This window comes from Miscanthus floridulus, chromosome 8, assembly GCF_019320115.1.
Source record: "Miscanthus floridulus cultivar M001 chromosome 8, ASM1932011v1, whole genome shotgun sequence".
NCBI classification, from domain to species: domain Eukaryota; kingdom Viridiplantae; phylum Streptophyta; class Magnoliopsida; order Poales; family Poaceae; genus Miscanthus; species Miscanthus floridulus.
The window spans coordinates 216,916,547-216,922,546 of record NC_089587.1 but is presented as its reverse complement, the minus strand read 5'-3'; positions in this window follow the sequence as shown (position 1 = coordinate 216,922,546).

Sequence of the window (6,000 nt, the reverse complement as noted above, 5' to 3'; positions counted from 1 at the left end):
GTTGCACGCGCGTGGCCTTGCCAGGCGCCTAACTTTGCTGTCCTATCCATGCTTCACGCCAAGCCACTCTGCCCTGCTCTCGGACATGCCATCCTCTACACGCGGTGCCGTGCCGCCCTCGCCCTATGTGTCGCGGAGCTGTAGTCGCACGTTGGAGTACCAACCTATGTGCACATCTAGAGGTCGCATTGATGTCTAGCATTGTGCCGAGCTGCTGCTGTAGCAGCCATACGGTGTTAGAGGCCTCTGTTGGATTTTTCCCTACCGTCGAACCCATTTAGCCGAGCACCGTCGCTCGCCAAATTGGTCGGGTACAGTCCATCCCTTTCCAATTCACCTTGTGTCCTAACAGCTAGAGTAGTTAGCCTTCGGTTGGAGTCAATTCGACGGGATTACGTCCTTCGGTGAGGTAATGGGGAGAGTTTTCCCCTCGACGGTCTGCCATGGCCGGCGAGACGAGTTCTCAGCCTGGAGCACTGCTCCTTGCTCTTTTGTTTCAATCGAGCATGGCTGTTCCCTCTCCTTGACTCATCTATCTCGCTTGTGCAGTTGTTCTGTCGACGGTGCAACAAGTCATCGGGAATGTCTTCTCCGTGGCCGGCGTGAACCGAAACCACCTCACGCGCGTGGCCAGGCCGTTCCCGTTCCTCATGACTTTGCCTAGCCCATACGTCACATCGCTGGTGAGGTCCTCTTGCTTCTAGAGTAGCTAGTTGGCTCAATTAGGGCCAAGGCTTACCGGAGCGCGGGGGCGGCCACCGTTGAACTGGCTTTGACGCCGCTCCTGTGGCCAGCTTAGTTGGGCACAGTAGCTATGCAATTAGGGCTTCAAGGTGGTTACTTTTAGGCTACTGATGGTCACTGAGTAGCAGTAGAGGCGTTCGGGTAGATGATTTCACCGGCGTCGAGCTACCGCAGCCAGACCCCGCCGCGGCACGTGGCCACGCCTATGTGGTTCGTCGTTCTGTGCATTTGTTACCTCAATCGGTCACGCATGGTACGTAGATGCTCATGGGGGTGCTGGTGTGTGCCAAAGAGGTCGGTGCTCATCGGTGTTTGGCTAGCGAGGCCACGGCCCTATTAGTCTAGCCAGGGACTTCGTAAAACACAAATTCGAATAGAAGTAGGGTGGTAGATGAGAAATCTGTGACTCGGTGTTATAGTGCTCGTGTTAGTTTTGATAATAGGGTAAAGAACGAGGGCTTCTTTGTTTATGCGCCAGCCGCGCGCGGGCTCTGCGGTAGGCCATGTGTTGTGGGCCGCGTCGCGCATCGCTGAGTGGGCCGCGTCGATCGCTGCGTCTGCGCGCGAGCGGGACGTCGGGGTGGGCCAGGCCGTCGCTTGCGGGCCGCGTGGTAGAAATTCATGTTTCCATTATCCAATGAATTACAAATGTTTATTCAATTTAAATTCTAGTTGAACTTTGATAAATTGTAGTAAATTGTGTAGTTATCTAAAAATAGTGAGACTAATTTTGTTAGATTTGCAAAAATACCATCTATTTGTTAGTATAGTTAGATTACAGTTAGCTGCGACAATGATGCGGTCATAAATTCAAACTAGAGAGCGTAATATTATGTGGAATAATAATTGTAGGAATTTCTGTGGTAGATTGGTGATAGAGATGGCTATTAAAATTTACAGTAGGCTCACTAGATTATTATGTGTAAATTTTGTAGCCCTAGAGTAGGTTGATAAGTAGAGTAGCTATTATCCTTGCTTTATCGTATATAACATAAATCAACATTAGGAGTAAGGATATCTGTAGTTGCTATAATAATGAATGCCATACTTCATACTTGTTATTGGTAGCAATAGATAACTTAGTACCGTGGTCGGTAGCTCTAGCATAGTAGTTAGACAGAATTACTTTATTTTAAGTGCTGCTATTGCTGGATTATTAAGTATTGCATCATCATTTCATGCATGTAGATCACGAGCTGGTAGAATTCGTGCCCGTTGATGAATAGGAGTACAACAAAGTCATTGAGGAGTATGAGGAGGAGATCCTCGCGCAGGAGGGAGCCCTAGAGCTGTTTGGTGCTAACCTTACTGACCCGTCGCCTGCCCAAGGCAAGCCCCAGTGCATAACCCCTATTTTTAATGATCACTGAATATATATGATGTGCATTTATATTACAGGAATTTTATAGAAACTACATAGCCTAACCACGTCTCCTTCAGACCTGTCCAGCTCCGACTAGGAGGGCGAGCCGTGTGTTCCTCCACCAGGCGAGGCAGGGAGCCCGGTCTCCCTCCTCTCTTCCACCATGGCCGTTGGGGGAGGGATCGCAAGGGTCACCTCTGACCTAACCTCCGCCATCGCCATGGGGATCGCCGCTAGCACCACCGCCATCGCCGCCGTACTCGCAACTAGCTAGGAGGACACAACCCCTAGAAGGGAAGGTCGCATTGCCTCTAGTCTGCTTTCTCCGTCTCTCATCGCGACTTGCTGCAGGCTGGGCCTCCAATCCTCCCGCATGGGAGGCGGGGTGATGCCCAGACCCATCAATCCCTGGCCACTGTCAAATAAGTACAGGTCAATCGTGCTAAAAAAACTCAACTGTGAGATCAAAAAGGAACGTGGATGCATACCTAGACAAAAGCGGTAGGGCCCTAAAGCCATGACCCACTGGCAACGAGCCTGCTGGACGAGGACTGCTCACAGATCATGACTCGCACCCCCTCACATAGACCAAGGGAGGAGCCGACCTGGCCGGTTCTAGATTGGCCCATGAGTCGCTACGACCGCCGGCTCGTGGCGCAGCCGCTGGGGCAACTGACTAGGCATCTCCCCATTGTGGGTCGCTCGCACGCACTAACCTGAAGATGTAGGGGTATGAGCACTCTCCTCCGATCAGCCATGTGTGCCCCACCATGCTTGGAGCAAGGGGAGCGAAGCCAACGAGGCCTCCGAAGGGCGCGGCGACCATGCCCGTTTCGCCTCTCACTTGACGGCGGCGTCCGAGCTTGTGGCGTGCTTCCTTGATGAGGGAACATCACTGTGCCTCTTCGTATCCCACCCACCACCGATGGACATGGCCACAAACGCACGATGCTCCATCGAGGTCGCGATGACACCCCTGTCTCCGTCATCCTCGGAGGTGCTCGCATCGCCACCCATCTTCGTGGGCTCCTTCGACTCAAGCTCCGCCTCCACGTCGCTCTAGTCTTCACTGGCCTACACCCACTGGGCGATCTCCTTCTCCTTCTCATGCCTCCTTCGGGCCTTCTCAGCTCTCTTCTTCTTTTTGGCAACCGCTACTCTTTCAGAGCGGCTTGCCAAGCTACGCCCTCCGATCCCCTCGGAAGATGTGGCCAGGACTTGTAACCCACAAGTCCCTACGAAATGGATGACTCGAAGTCAAAATATAGGAGAGCAAAAAGGGAAAAGGAAACAGAATGAGAAGAGGGGAGCATACCAAATTGGACAGCTTCACGGCATGAAGAGGTCCAGACTTTCCTTCAAGGGACTCTTTGTCCCTCAGTTGTAGCACCCGATCAAGCTAACTCCAGACTTCGTCCTTCGCCAACTCCTCAGGTGATGTGTTGTTGGGATTCGTTGGGCCGAAGTAGGCCCACATTAGTCGCCTCCTCTCGGCCAGCGGGGCGACTCGACGGCGAAAGAAGGTGTGGAACACCCATAGCCCGTCGAGGCCATACTGCACTAGCTTTTGGAGCTCTGCCTCGATGACCTCTAGCTTATTCTACCGACTAGAGGGCCCCCACGACCAGCTCTCTTGCCTCTTCGGTCTTCTTCCGATGAACGGTGAGAACGGTGCCTCTGCTGGGTTCCTGATGTACAACCACTCCCCATGCCACCCTCGATTGGAGTCACAGAGGGAGTACGCGGGGTAGGAGCCCGATAGCCTCGGCTTCTTCTACACAGTGAAGCCCCCAACCGGCGCGGTCCTGGGTGGCTTCCCCTCTGACAAGGCTCACCCGGTGAAGATTCATCGAAAGAGGTCCACGTGCGGCTCCATCCCGAGGAAGGCCTCGCAGACGGTGACGAAGCTGGTAATGTGCAACACCCCAGTCTGATTGAGGTGTTGTAGCTCTAGGCCCTACTTGTTGAGGAGCCCATGCAAGAACCAGTGCATGGGATATCCTAGCCTACGCTTATGGAAGGTAAGGAAGGAGACAACCTCGTCGGCCTAAGGTCACAGAATAGCCTCCTCTAGCGTAGGAGCCCTCCATTGCACCACCTCTTTCGGCAGGAACTGCCCCTTCTCGACGAAGGCAGCCAGCACCGCCTCATCTACATTGGATGGCCTCTAGTTTGGCATCGTGCTCCAAACTCATGAACGGATCTATGAGTTCTCCTCTCCCTCGCTTTAACCTCTCTCTCTCTCTCTCAGAAAATGCCGTGGCGTACGAATGCGCTTGGGAAGAAGGAAGAAGGAGGAGAGGCAGCAGATGGAGAAAGGCGAAGGAATAGGATGAAAACCCTCTCCCTTCCCCTATTTAAATATGAATAGGCATATGATGGGACGCATCCTGACTGATGGGATGCACCATGCCCAACGAAACATCACCCGATTAAAATGGGACATGGCCTGGGTTGGGCACACCACTACCACAACCCAGGCGGAGGAAAACAAGGTGCAATCACATGCAAATGACCCTCTGCCTTCCCAAGCATGGTTTGGAAGGGCCCACTGATAGGATCTCCATCGAGGAGAGACCAACGGGCTACCTGAGTCGATCGAATGGCTCAGACGACTATCGAGAGATAGGTAAGGGGTAGTGGGATGCCCCATGTGGGTTACGTTGACTCCGTCATGAATGATGGACATGGATCCCATTCGGACATATCCGATAAGAGCTTCTCAAACCCATCACTCAAGTCATCAAGGTAACTTTACCAAACCTTCTTATTTTATTTTTCTGATGCATGATCATTCATTCATCCTTTCTCATACACACATTCACACATTCATTCATACAATCATTCATTCATCCCATACATCCAAAGCATCACATATGCAATTAATGCATCACGACGCTTCGTGTTGCGTCACGAAGCTGAAGTTGCCTCATTTAACATGAGCAACGACCGACCAGGGTTCGAAGGCTGGCCCGCGAAGGGCTTGAGGCCGCCTCACATCAAATAGAGCTAGGGGAGAAAATGCGGATGAGCTCTAGCAGCCCTCACCTGGTATGCTCAAAAGCAGACAGGGTCATCTCGACCTTCTCGTTCGATCCTAACCTTGAGCCATGCTCACAAAATCTCCATCCAGGGAGGCCAGTGGGCCACCTGAGTCAATCTCCAGAATGACACAGGCATCTGCTAGGAGGCGGGTTAAGGAGTAGTAGAATGCCACATGAGGGCTATGTCGACCCAATTACGAATGATGGACCTAGATTTCACTCGAACGCACCCGTTAGTGAGCTCACCGAGCGCGTCCCTCGAGCCATCAAGGCAAGTGACGTTAGCTCAGCCCTCCGGTTGCGGAAATCACGAACAGGGTAACGCATGGAACTATACCAACCCCTACCAAACCCAACGGGGCTCAGGGGCTCGGGTCACCCGACGCTGAGTCGGGAAACCAACCGGCAGCGTAGGTCGCGGGCGGGACAAACACGGGCGAACACCCCTGCCGACAGAAACACAAGAGTCTGCGGCCCTAGGAAAGAGTACCAAGATACTCAGCCTCCAACTAACTCACCAGTTGGACGCAGGCTCGAGGGCTACACCCACCGGGTGCTATCGCGCGCACCCGCTGGCAAGTCAAAAATCCCTCAGACGATTCTACCCGAATCGCCCGAGGGCTCAGAGGCTACACCCACCGGGTGTGCTCGCGCGCACCCACTGATAAAATAAAAAATCCCCTAGACGATTCTACCCGAATTACCTAAGGGCTCGGGGGCTCCTGTCGGGTTCATAAACCCGAGGTCCCTAATGGGCCCGCTTTGCAGTAAAATCTCAGCCCAGCAGATGATATTACAAACGATGCGCAACTCCTGGGCCAGCCTAGATACCTAACGATAGGCCAAAAG